At 41.3% G+C, this 14,393-nt stretch overlaps 1 long non-coding RNA gene across 1 annotated transcript in view; it reads right to left on the bottom strand.

Annotated features, from left to right (window-relative positions):
* Positions 1–810: 810 nt before the first annotated feature.
* Positions 811–14,393, bottom strand: part of LOC308510560 — a 54,534-nt gene continuing 40,951 nt past the window's right edge. The window contains exons 3-5 of the long non-coding RNA XR_013995369.1: positions 13,526–13,840; positions 11,500–11,569; positions 811–2,965 (exon numbers count right to left, since the gene is read on the bottom strand). This is a non-coding gene — a long non-coding RNA (uncharacterized lncRNA). The remainder of the gene's footprint in view (positions 2,966–11,499; positions 11,570–13,525; positions 13,841–14,393) is intronic.

The raw sequence follows: 14,393 nt of genomic DNA on the forward strand, positions 1-14,393 counted from the left end.
CCAGTAACACAAGCTTCATGTTTACATTCTAACACACTCCCATGGTGCCCTCCATGTTCAAGTTCCTACATTTTCTTTGACTAGAGGGGGACAGTCTCCACACTCCTGGCTCAGCTCCTGGGAGATTACATGTCTTCCCAGAAAGTACGGTGGCTGAAGCATTTGCCATGTATGTATTCTTTATTACTGCTTCTAGAACTATCAAACTCCTCAGGAGGAACAATAAGAGGAAAACTGGCTGAATTTGAATGCTCTGAATGAGAGCAGAAGGTTTTTCTATAATCCCCCTTCACAGGAAGCATTAACCTCTGAAGAGGACTATTTATCCTTCCAGCAGAGAGGACAAACCTGTGGGGGGACACTAGCAGGAAGAGCAGTCGGCTGACCCTGCTGCTCCTCTAGCTAGTCCTTTGTTTTCTGCTTCTCTCTTGTAAACTTATTTCCCTTGCTTTCTCCAAAACTTAAAAGGTGAGAAGCATCACCGGTTTAGCCAGATGAGACAAGTTGCTGTTTTTTGAACACACTCCCTCAATTTTTTCAGCCAGGAGACTCTCCTTATATTGTGTGTTCTCTTGGCCTGTCGTTGTTTCCCTATCTTCACGTCCAAACTCTGATCAGCCACTACAGTCCAGAAGAAAGGCCTGAGACATGGAAAAATAATAACAGTGTAACGGAATATTTGGAGCTGTGGTCAAGCTGAGAATCTATTACAGGGAAACTTTTTCTGTAAAGGGTCAGAGATAGCAAATATTTTAGGCTTTGAGGACCATATTCTGCTGTTCTAGCACAAAAGCGACAAACGGAAATGATCGTGTTCCAATAAAACTTTATTAACAAAAAACAAGGAGCTGACTGAATTTGGCCCGTAGACTGAAGTTTGCCTTCACCGATGTATTAGGTTAAGTTGGTTTGGGGACCACACAGCCCCCATAAGTCTTCCATGGACTCTGGGCATGGATCCACCTTCTGTTCCACCCAGACCTCCTAGGATTCTTTTACCTGTTTTCTGTGTACGTCTCCACCTGCTTCAAACACTTTGTCCTCAAAATTGTGTACCTGTGACTCTTAGGGAGGACTTCCTCAGGCTACTGGAGTCACCTTGTCTGCAAGAGCACAGGGCTCCAAGTGCCTGGGAACATCTGGCCCTCAGCCCCCACCCCAGGGCAGCCCTTAACTTCCAACTGATAGGTGCAGGATGACCTCTGACCCCTGCCTCTGGTCCAGACACCTGTGGATCCTACACATTCCAGATTCACACAGATTGAGGGATCCAGCTGTAGCCAACCTCCGCGGGGATCTGCCTGAAATTTCTTCCCTGCCTGTCCTTCTCCACTCCCTTACCAGTTTGTCCTGGAAACTGTTCCTTGATAAATCACTTATACTACTGAAATCCTCACGTCTGAAGAACATCAGTCACCCCTTCAGAACGTTTCAGGAACTTCTTGCCTCCATGAAATGTGGGGCCCAGGAACCCTGTGGGAAAGACCTTACACCCAGCCCACAATTGAGATTCAAATATATGCAGGCCATCTGAGAGACTAGGGTTCCTGCAGAGACCCAGATCAGAGGGAGAAGATGGCCCTTCTACCTTTGAGAGAAGATGGCAGTGGGTGTGGAAGAGCCCAGTAGAGAGGACCAGCCTGAGTTTAGCAGAGCCCAGAGCAGCGGTTCCCAGTCTGGGGAGGTAGAAATCCTGTGTGAACCACTTGGAAGGGAAGAGGCATTGGAGTTAAATAGCTCCTCACCTCTAGTGTGAATGGGAGAGTGATTACTTCCAAGCTCTTTGCATGTTGAACCAGAAACTGGGAGTTAATACGCTTATTATTATAAGCGGGTAAAATTTTCAGATAAATTCAGGGCTCTATACTGACATCAGCTTATGCCGTTTCAAAGATATGCATTTCCTTGGCAACATTCAACATTCAAACATCAAAATCCCAAGTTCAATAAATTCCATATTGTTGATACATAATACCTAATTTCCAACCAAGGGATGATATTGTGGGACAATATGAGGTCAGTAGGCTTAAGTTCAAACCTTAGCTCTGTCACATACTAACTGTGTTACCTTGAGCAAGTAACCTACCTCTCTGAGTTTATTTCCTCATCTGTGAAGTAGAGCTAATAAATAGTAGTTAAGAAAAATAATAGTGTATGTGTGTGTATATGTGTGTGTATTTGGAGGATAAAATAATAAATTTCACACAAAATTGATTTGTAAATGATAAAGTACAATTCTATGGACATCTAATTAATAAAAGCAAGTTTTCCTCCTTATTTGTAATCCTCTTTGTAAAGTCTCTTTAGTTTCACAGAGGAAGGTATACACAACAGTATTAAATAAGCTTCAGGAATTAAAACACAGTTCTTTTTTCCAAAACTTTTTAAAATTTTGCACAGATTACTAGAGCTAGAAAAATCATAATAAAACAGTATATAGTTGATTGAACTTTCTAAAAATTAATTTGGTTTCACAAGGAATAAATACCCGGTACCAAATATAAGACTCCTAGGGCCACGTGTTTACCTGAGTATGGTCGTCATGTCACTTCAAAGAACTCCCACATTGAACTTTAGGTCAAGACAAAACTACAAAACACTGTCAGGTGAACTGCTGCTGTCAGATGTCCATCTCATGAAATCCGTTTATGTTTTTAATCTGAATGCAGAATTTTGCATACATTCCTACTTAATTTCATCTCGTTGGTTTGGGTCCACATCCCAGCCCACCAAGCTGTTTCTCATATTGATTTTTATTTGATGAAAAGATCTGCTTGCTCTGAAAGTCGAAGGCCACCTTGTCGGAGATTCTGAGTGGATGCCTTCAGCCACAAGTTACAGAAATCTTCTCTGATTTTCTTATATAAAAAGAGAGGATTTATTGGGCAGGGATTTTGTCCTCAGAAAATTGTAATGTGACCAAGTGATCAGGCTAGGCAAATGTGTAGAAACCATCTGTTGAGGGCTGAGAAACAGGAAGCACAATTATCTTTTAGCAGAAATAATCTATCAAAGATACTTCCTCCACGACCATTAGGCACCAGTGTCATCACCCAGGACACTGATGCTGCCTCCATCGTGAATGAACACTAAAATCCCTTTGCCTTGTTTGGATTTGCTCAAGAGAATATCTAATTGGCCAAGACTCTGCCACATGCCTGGGAGCCAGGGAGTGAGGGGAGAAAACCCTCACTTGGGCCTTTAACCAGGATCAGTAGTAAGCGGGCGGGCACTACCCACTATATCAGCAAGGCCACACACAATGTGGAATTCCCCCAATGGGGGAGCTAGGACTGGACACTGGAAAGGCAAAAAACCCCAAAGTTCACCATAAATGGGGTATTTTTATTTTTAAAACTGTTTTGGAATGGCATAAAACAGAACTGATATTCAGAGGATATATATTACTATAGGTACAACTGTTGGTCATAACCAGTATCCTTTCTGATTGGCCTGTGTTATCAAATATTTTGAATATCATCCTGTATATAACCATATGAAGCAGGTTTAATTAAATAAGATGAGTTCATAATGCTATGTAATATAGTTTTTGTCAAATAACAAGAAGTGACTAATAAGCAATGAGACCACTTTTCTGGTGTGATTTCTAGATAAGATCTAAAGGCAATTCCAAAGAGGAGTCCAGAGGTTTTCTTGTTTTGCTTTGTTTTGTTTTGTTTTGTTTTGTTTTTGACAGTAGCATTGGAATAAGGAGGATATTGGGAAGGATAATTTGATTTTTTTGTGTGTGTTTGTTTTTGTATGTAAATGCTGATTTAGGAATCGGTTTTTGCACCTCACATCCCCGGATGAATGTATCCACATGTTAAAAACCATTTTTTATCTGCAAAGACTCTATGACTGACCAACTGTTTTTAGTCATGAGCTTTGTAAGAGCAACTTGGGCTAAGAAAGTAAGTAAAGGAAAGATTTCTATGAAAGGGTAGTTATTGTGTTCAAATAGCCTAGCATCCACACCTGCAAGAGAGAGTTGCAAGGAAAAACATCAGAATGAATAACATGGGAATGCATTCAATGGACCAAAAGGATTAGCACAAAGAGGAAACTAAACTGGACTCACAAGATAAAATTTTAAAAAGAGGCAACCACAGGCACAGGCACAGGGCAGGGGGAGGGAAGAAATGGAGGACTCAGAATGAGTCAACACAAAATCTACAAAGAAAAACAGAATCGTATATTTTAGGGCTGAACAAACAAACCAAGGAGGCCCCGTAAAGCCCCTGGTGAAGGGAGTAGTGCTCGTTGCACTAAACTTTTTGCTTTTCCTCTGCTTAGCTCTGAACACCCAGAGGGGGGCCTCTGCCTCCACACCTCACCCTACTCCGCATTGTTAGGAAGGAGCATCCTTATAGCTGAAAAGTTTCCCTCATTCCGATGAGGCCCATTATTCTTTGCTACACTTTTAACCACAGTCAATAACTCGTCCCTTCTCCTTCTGTTATTACTCCTCAGTATTTATAGATACATCAATGGTTTCTTTCCTTCAAATTGTGCGTATTCAATTCCCTTGATCCCCACTGCCTTCCAAATGCATGATTTTGAGAAGAGTGGGAAGGAGAGAAAGACAAGGGTCATCTTTATGATCCTTTGCATATCCCCCATTATCAGTGTCTTCTCAATAATGAGAAAGGGCAAGCTGGACCAGGCGTGTAATCCGCTAAGTCGGCACAGCTACCACCCTCCCCACAGACCGATCACTTGATTGATTTTTAAGATTTATAGACATACACTCACTGCCAAGGTCTCTGGGCACCTCGATGACAGTAACATTAAAAAACGTAAAGATGTTCCTTGTCCCAAAGGCTTCCTCTCGCCATTCAAGAGTTTTTTTAAATGCACATTTAAGGTAGACCATGCACTGAAGGTCATCCAAACAGGTTTGCTCAGGAATCAAAAGGAAAAAGCTTGCAATGCCAACAACAAGCCACCAAAAATATCTCTCCTGCTTTCAGAAATTCAAGAGCCATAATCTTGGAAAAGCCACTGAGACTGACGATTCCCAAATCCTAACCCGTAGTGCAGAGCCAGTCTTTCACTGGTCCAAGTGAAGTTAGAAAAAGGAAAACAGGCCAATGTAGTAAGTTTCCCTAAAAACTAACTCAATTTAAAGAGCTAATCAGTATTCTGAGATGATGTTCTTCCTAACTTGTAGTATTAAAATATACTTCATTCTATAAAATGATGGTCATAGTAATTGATGGCTGTTTTAAATAATATCTTTGCTTGACAAAGCAAAAAATTGGCAAGATGACTATGTTCATCCCCAAAATTCCCTTTGAAATTTTACTGATCAGTGAAATCCAAAGTCTGGGAAGCACTGATTTTGTAGACAGGAAAACTGCGGAGGCTCAGGAGGCTCAGTGGCCTGTAAGGGCCCATCCAGCTAGTGGCACAATGCAGATGAAGAGACAGGCTTTCTAACTCCCACAGCTGCACACTGCTTCCTCACACCTGCCAGTGTTCTGAGAAGTCCACTTCAGTCCTCAATGTCATTTCTTGTTATCCCAGTTCAAAACTTTTTCCTCTTTAGGTAATTTCTTCCCCCCATGTGGGTCTTGGTGGAAGGCTGAACCTCACTAGCGAGCTGAGGTTAGTTACTTCCTCTCCCCACTGCCTGGCAGCCAGAGAGAGGGCATGCATGGCCCAGGCCAGGTGGCTCAGATGCTGCCACCTGGGACTTTGAACCTTGAAGGAGTAACTTAGAGGTACAGAGATCATCAGACACGTTGATGGAGGCAGACATAAGAGGCAGCAAAGGACATGCAAAGAGCCTGTGGTTCCAGAGGCACTCCCTAACCAGATGCTCTGCAGCATGACCTTGGCTATGCACTTTGGTTTCCCAGCCCCCTTGGCTCTATCCTTTTCTTAAGCTGGTTCTGCAGCCTTCTCATTGACTCTAGCAGTTAGTTACCTTAGATCCTTCCAATACATTCCTTTTCTGCTTAAATTAACCAGAGCAGGTTTCCACTATTTCCAGCCAACAACCCACTGGAACCACCTCCCAGATTAACACTCCCAAGCATTTGGGTGTTTCAACCCAGCGCTTTGCAAACACTCAGAGGACAAATTATTATAGTGAAGGACAAATTATTTTGTTTCTCCAATCCCTGATGCCAGATTACCAGATTAGAAAATAAAAATATGGGAAGCCCAGTTAAATTTGAATTTCAGATAAACAATGAATAATATTTTAGTATTATGCATGCCTGGTGTAATAGCATCAACAACATTAACAGCATCATAAAAAACAGTATTTGTTTTTATATTAAAATCTAATTTGACTGGGCTTCCTGTGTTTTCTCTGGCAACTCTACCCATGGGCCAACATGTAATCCGACTATACATGACCAGAAAACAGCTCACACCACATAAGACTCATCACACAAGTCTGACATTATCTGAAATGGTCTATACTCTTTTCAAGGAGAAGAGTACAAATATTCTTGCACTACACCTCCAGAGATCCTGATTTAATAGGTCTCGAGTGGGGCCTGCACATTTCTTAAAACTTCCTAGGCGATGCTAATGTGTAACCAAGATTGTAACCTGGCAACATAGATCAAAAATCTTTATGTAAAGTTCACAGACTGGATCTAATTAACGTCAGACAACAAACAGTCAAAGCTCCCTGGGTAGCCCGTAGTTGAATTGGGTTTAAGGTCAGGAATTCCCTCAGTGTAATCACCCCAGATCACTGACTACCAAGGCTTACTGATGACCTAAGCCCAGCTCTAAGTGAATAGAGCATCTTGGCTCCTTCAATAATCAAAACAGTATCTCCTTCTTGGTAGAAATCTAGTTCAGAAATGGACTGCCACAGCCAAAGATACAACCCCTGTAACTATATTACAAACAAGAATAGTCTAAGGGGTTAGGGGGACAATTCATTCATTCATTCACTTACTCACTCATTCATTCATTCATTCAGGAAATGTTTCCTTGTTGCCCACTACTTAGTTTCCACACATTACATTTGCTGAGAATATGGCATTATGCAACAAAGCACACCTCTCTATCCTCGTAAGGCTTACGTTCTGGTAACAACAAGAGTCACCAGGATGATGAGCAAGAGCTATTTGTGACAAATACCACCACTTCCAATGGGCATAGTCTCCCTCTGCACTCGGAGGTCTCGTGAATTCCTGCTCCTCTCAGACATCAATGGTTATTTTACATTGTAAACACAGTCTCACTTCAGTAACCAACTTAGCATTAAATCTCCCTTCCTGAGCTCAGATCTCCCTCAGACTGGGAGCTTTCAGCCAAGAAGAAAGCTGGTCCTTCTGCTCCATCTTCCAACTCGCTAGTACTGCTCCCTGCCTGGCAAGAGGCAGGAAAAAGGAGGAGAGATAAGAAACCGTACAGTTCTGGCCATGTGGCTTTAGGCTTGGGAGTTAGGCAGACTCTCTTCTGTGGCCCACCCTCATGGCCCTGTGGGAAATTCTCCTCTGAGCCCGTGGTGATGCATTTCTTCCAGGAGGGTGCTTTGAGTCCTTTCTGGGGGAGCAGCTGTTCACCACCAGCTCTTCGTGTTTCAGTCCCATTGTCCTTCCTCGATTTCTTAATGGGTAGGACTCAGGACTACTCCACACAAGTCACCACAGCTTCCTTACCAATGACAACCCTAGTCCCACTTCATTCATCCCATACTCTAGATAAAAATGAGTGAGATTCATAATCATTGAATTGCCCCTAATTCCTGAAAGCCTAGAGTAAGTCCTCACTTCCTTAAATCCTCCCCAACATCACCCAGCACAAAGTCAAGTTCTATGACTAGTCTCTCCTGACTCCTCTTCCCAAGACACCTACCCATTGCTTCCCTGGTGTGCAATATCCCTTGCTGCAAGTTAGTACATATAATTTTGTTCAATCCTACGTGTTTTTCTGGTTGCTTTTGATGGATAAGTTTCCACGGTACCCAGAAGTGAAGTGCTCCATAATAAATACCTCAACTATGTAAAATCGGCTAAGCAATCAATTAGTGAGTTGAGGAATCAGTTATTGGAGACTTGGAAGAGAATGCGATACATCATGAAGTAGTGAAAATGTGTAAAACTGTCACCACTGATTACGTGGAAAGTAAGTAACATTCTTAATGAACTTGCAACTCTGGGGAAACCGTTGGAAAACAGAACATTAGTAGTATTTATTGGCTGTTGTTGGCTGCTATTCACAAGATACCACAAGAAAAGAATAAACTCAGAGAAGTACACAGATGTACAAGTAAGAGTGAGAGAGAAAAAAAGAGTCTGGAAATTCAGGGACTTGTAGGCTGAAAGAAAGAAGCTGTTCAACCCCAGCTGAAAGAAGCCCTCTGAGTAATGAAAGCCAAATAAAGCTCAGTCTTGAGATAAGTGTCAATTCAAGACCACTGCTGTCACTCATTGTTAAAAACTTTGAATGGATTGAGGTGCCTCAGAGTAAAGGTTCAACTAAAAGTACGATGCCTAAAAAATTCTACTGGAAGAAAAACATCCTAATCAATAGAGACTAAAAGTGTGGATCGTACATCTAAACGTACTGGAAAATTAAGGTAAGAAAGAAAAACAGTTGTGGGTATGACAACACAGAAAAATAAATAGAAAATTATAAGGATTATGTCTAGAAAGGAACTGTGGGTATGACTACATGGAATCCACTAAATCAAGGGTCAGCAATTTTTTCTCTAAAGGGATATATAGTAAATATTTTAGGTTTTGCAGGCCTTATCACCACTGTTGCAACCACTTAATTTACTCTTGTGGAGTCAAAGCAGCCACAGACAAGATGTGAATGAATGGATGTCTCTTTGCTCCAGTAAAACTTTATTTACAAAAACAAGTGGTACAGAGTCCTTTGGTTACAAGAACCAGTAATCTGCTTGAGCTAGATTGAGTGCAAAAAGAGGGAATTAATTACAAGGGCACAAGATTTGTTATTAATACAAGCTCTTGAAAAACCAAGCAGCTAGCTACTCAATTATTCCCTCTCTCTCTCCCCCCCCCATCTTTCTGCTAATTCTGATGTATTTTTATCTCTCTATCCACCAGATTTCTATGCTCCTCTGTAAATATGCTGGACTATGATCCTTAAGTGTCCACCCTGGTCTAATCAGCTATGTCCAAGGCAGCATAGTCAACATGACATCACCTTAGATTCTGAGCTCTGTCCTTGACGGTGAGGCAGTTTAGTGATGGTCATGGTGGAAGGGGAAGGGACTGGGCTGGGTAGACATCCCTGAAAGTATCCTATAAAACCCCATGTCCCTTCCTGATGTGGTCCCTGACCCTCTCAACCTCATCCCTCACTACTCCTCTGCAGTCCTTTATGCCCCAGCCATCCAGCACTGATCTTGCCATCCTCTGTCTCTAATCACCAAGCCTTCACCCAAGCTGATCCTTCTGCCTGGGAACATACATTCCTCTCTTTTCTCCTGGCTAACTCCTTCTTGTCTACCAGGTCTTCATGTAGGTGTAATTTCCTTCCGCCAGTCTTCCAGGTCAAAGTTAGATGCTCCTCCTCTGCACTCCTCCAGCTCCCGTGTTTTTGGAGCAGATAGAACTTTTAATCACACTACGTACTTATCTACCCCTCCCACCAGCCTGTAAGCTTCTCAAGGACAGTTTTCTCAGAACCTGCACTAGTGCCTACCTGGCACATTGTCAACGATCAATAAATGCTTGCTAAACAAATGACTCCATCCACTCCCCAGATTCCCCTCCTTCTCTCCTCCATCCATCTGAGCTTCCCAATAAATCACTCCAGCAGCAGTCTCACAAACTTGCTCCGTCCCCTTACTCTGTAATTCTATGCCTACCAGCCCTGCTCATCCTCAACCCTGATTCAATTCAAACCACTCTTTTCTTCCTGGGCTGCAACACTGCTGGGGGAAAAACTACAGACAGATGGAAGTTACCACTTCAATGAAGATCTCGAGTCTCCATGGAACAATGAGTGGAGTTCCGTAATTTTTGAAGCTTTTCCTTAGTCTGATAGGTTTTCCATTCCCGGGGCAGCTGTTCTAAAACTTTCCTGGCATGGAGTTTAGTTTAAGTTTCAGTTTGCTGATGCCCTGTTCTGGCCTTTCTGGATATGTCGGGGGAGCTTTTAAGAGAGGGTCCCCCGCAGTCTGCTGACATGGGCACATAGGCTGTGTCCCACAGCTGAGTTTCAGACTGGGTAGTGGGGCAAGGCAGGAGACGAGGGAATCGACAGATGCCCTCAAAGAAGTCGTGTGAGGCACAGTGATGTTGACGTAGGAACAGAGTCTTCGTCACTGGAGCATAGTAAGGAACTCCAAGAACAGCACGGGGCCTATCATTCAAGTGTATGCCTCAGCCAGCCCTTGGGTATTTGTCTGCATACAAGAGAGACAGAAATAAAAACTAAAAGAGCTGTTTCTCTTCCTACTGAAGCTCACAAAGGCTTTGGAGCATGCTATTAAGTTGGTGCAAATGTAATTGTGGTTTTTGTAATTATTTTTAACCTTTTAAACCGCAATTACTTTTGCACCAACCTAATACAAAGAGCACACAGAGGCGTCTGCAGCAGGTAACTGCCAGGTCAGCAGCCGCAGTGGGCAGGACCACAGCCCAGAAGAGCAATGTGGGGTCAAAGAAGTGGCCTCTGTACCTGGATGTGCAGCAGCAGTCACCCACTGTGGCCACTGGTAGGAAACCCACAGTGCCCAGGGGTATTATGGAGACCCTGACCACATAGAATGAACATGTCCCTGAGCATGTGAAGAACACTCTGGTAACTCCTGAAATCCTACTAGGGCTTTGTGAGGGGCTGCTGGACATAGTGAAGAAGGAGATGGAGAGTTAGAGAGTATATCTGACTTCTCTTCTTAATCTTTACCCTGCCTCTGGGCACTGAATCTGCCTCCCACTCCACGGAGAAAATAAAGGCTGTAAGATACAATCTTCAGCAATTTCTTGCCTCATCTCCAAACACTAAGCCCAAATTCTTGACCTGCATTCCTGTGATGGGAATGACAGGAATGAGAGAGAGAACATGATAGAGTACCCATCAGAGTTGGAAGGAGCAAAAGTACCCTGACTGAGCAAGCCTGAGTCTAGGGTGGATGCACTCAGGGCCTTATCGTAGGGAAATAGTGAAAGCAAATTTAAACTTCACTCTGTAGCACCATTGTCTTCTTTTAACAATAGTTCCTTCTTAATAATTTTTATATTTCCAATGGTACAAGTGCCTAGTAAATAAATGCAAGATGAATAAATGAATGAACAAGTACGTGAAATAATGAGTCTCCTCACTATATGACTTGATGTCTCTCAGAAAAAAAGAGATTTGAAAAAGATAGACTTAATAGCTAAAATAATATTGGCCTGGGGACCTCATTAGGTCCATGAATATGTACACAGAAGATGCTGCAGCTCAGATTCTGAGGAAGGAGGAAATACTCATGCAAATTCAGACCATGTCTACAACAGTATTTTGCAATTTTTTAATTGTATGGCCCACATGGAAAAGCCTTACCTGCCATGGTCCTCCACTGTGAAGACTGAGGGCTGGGAGAGAGTGGTCCGCCATGCGCGGTGGACGGGCTCTGAAAGGACATTTACAAAACAAGCAAAGTGAGGAGAAGAAGAAGAAGCAAGAAGCAAGGAAAATTGAAGAAACAGCAGGCTTCACAAACACAAAACCAAGCCATTATGGCAGCTTTAGTTGGGAGGGACAACAGATATCTTCATTTGAGCTGCAGTCCAACTCAAGAACTGAAAGAGAGTTCCACCTGTTGTGATCTTGTCTGAATTCCTTTACAAGTGAACTGTTGGATCAAAATGTCTTCCCAGGAATGGCTTTACTGGGCCTATAGGTAAAATGAACTAATGTTTTTCTTAAGCCATAGCAAAAAAAAAAAAATTGGCTTGGTATGGAAATGCAATAAACTTAAAAGCAGTAAGTCCATTATTTTTCTCTCAAGATTGACATTTATCAATAAATATCAGTTTATACCTGGAATAGACATGTGATTTTTAGTCATACATGTAACATTCGCAGTGAAAAAGTTCACTGACCAAAAAAGTAAAATAAAATAAAAAATAAAGCAAATCATTTAAATTAAATATTTTCTTTATTAGATTTCATTTTCCAGCTGTTTTAACTTAATAGGATTTTTTTCCTTAATTTCAAACTAATGCCTTTTGGCTGAATGATGATTATCTTTTCCAGCCCAGTGGCCTTTTTCTGTCAATAGCAATTAAATCCACAAAAAATGATTTGCTTTCTAACTATTTGAGGTTCTTGTTTTCCCATTGCACATCAGAAATTTTGCTCAAGTCAACCGAATTTTGTTACAAAAATTTCATTTGATAAGAAAGAATCACAAACCCCCAAATTAAAATGCAAACATTTAGGGGCATGCCAACTGCATGATGTTTTATTGTGTAAATATTGTACATATTGATAAGCTGAAAATCAGCTCTCTTGGTCTTTATGTTTTCTTAAAGTGTATTTTCTGGGCTCATATCTTTTCTAGTTCCCATGTAAACCTCCACAAATTTTTTTTAATGTTCTTTACTACTGCGTGACCACATATTTTTTATGTGGGATTTTAAATCTCCTTATTTCAAATGATTATTACTGACCAGTTAGTGAGCATAGGTGAATTTTTTAGGTAAAAGTGAACAAAATAGACCCCAAAGCTATTTTTTAAAAACTTGCATTTTAACGTTCAAAACATAAAAATGAACACCCAAGTCAGATTAAAATACAAAGTTTTGATTCTTCTTTTTTACCCTGTTTCTGAACTATGCAAATCAATTCTATGTGTTATTGCCTTTTAAATGGCTTTGAAAATGTCAAAATCCAGTTAAACCCTTCACTCATTCCTCTGACTGTGGGGTTATCCTCTTTCAAACACACACAATCCAATTGATCCCAAACTTTCATACAGAATTTCATTTTTTTCTACCTGGTGTTATTCAGCAATATAATGCAACTAGATTCTACCAATGACCAACGAGGTGTTCTTCATGCAGATGTTCAGAAAGAAAATACATATATTAAGAAAACTCTGTATTCTAGACCAAGGTCTTGAGGTGGGGGAGAAATAGTTCTGTTCTAAATGCCTGGATAGGAAAGACAAGCCAGCCTATATTGCATTAGGCCCACAGAAGGGATCTGGCCAAGAGGATCTGCAATATTGTTTTTCTCCCTTTCACTTTAACGGAGTACGAGACCTTAGGCGATCACATTTCTTTGTTTGGATTTTTATATTTTATCTGCGTGTAACACTTCCTTGTCTGTGTGTCACCACAGAAGTTTGGACAAAGCTATTTAGCTTTAATAAGAATAATAACCGCTGTTTACCAAACTCTTCCTGACAGGAACTGAATTAAGTGCTTCACACACACACAAAATAAAGTGTGTGTGTGTGTGTATGTGTGTGTGTGTATGTACTTATGTGTACTTAATTTTCACAACAACCTCATGATGGAGATCTTGTTACCTCCATTACAAGGATATGAAAAATAAAGCTTAGAATGTTTAAGTAACTTACCTAAGAAAATGTCCGAGGTAGAAATTAATCCCATGCCCATTTCATCAATAGTCCATGCCCTGCCTCTCTCCCCGAAAGACCATGTCATATTTGCTATACACTCCTCATTTCTAAAGTGCTTCTCATCCAAGAACATGGGCCTCCAGCCCCAGAGCATTGGTGTAAAGTATCCATCCATTCTCCTGGAAACACAGCAAAACTTCTTCAACTTTCAAGCTTTCAGAGGCTTCTAGAATTTCCCAATGTGGAGGTCTGCATGGGCCATAAAGATATACTTTGTACGTGTTATTTGACAATCACTCATTCCTGGGAGCCCTGAGAAAAGAAAAAAAAAAAAAAAACAGTGTTTTCCTCCATGCAAACTTCCTCTATCTTGTAGGCTCAAAGGAATAATTAGCTTTTCTCACTGATTTGAAGACTTGTTCCAAAATACAGTTCAAACCATAAATATAAGAAAATGCTCGTGCTCCCCCAGTGGTGCGGCGGTAGGGTTCTCACCTGCCACGAAAATGCTACCATCATTTGAGAATCAGAAAGTGGTTTCATTCAAATCTAAAATTTTTATTGCACTAGAATCACTGATACATTTTTGAAAGGGATAAAGTTTGAAATTTACAGTTATGAAAAGCGCTACGTCCCTCCTTGGCACCTGCGTATAACAGAGCACTTTGTGCTCATGCATAGAGAAAGCCGTGAATGCGCTTCACTAATGTACAGACCCACTTTGATATAAAAACAATTTTTTAAGGAGGAAAAAAGATGCCACTCTTAACTGAGCAGAACATTTCTTTAATTGATGGGGGGAAAGGAGTTTTTCCATAAAGCCGTTGAAATGTGCTATTTCAATCACTGTTTCTAACACAAGAGA

Source organism: Rhinolophus hipposideros (assembly GCF_964194185.1).
Source record: "Rhinolophus hipposideros genome assembly, chromosome: 18".
Classification (NCBI taxonomy): Eukaryota; Metazoa; Chordata; class Mammalia; order Chiroptera; family Rhinolophidae; genus Rhinolophus; species Rhinolophus hipposideros.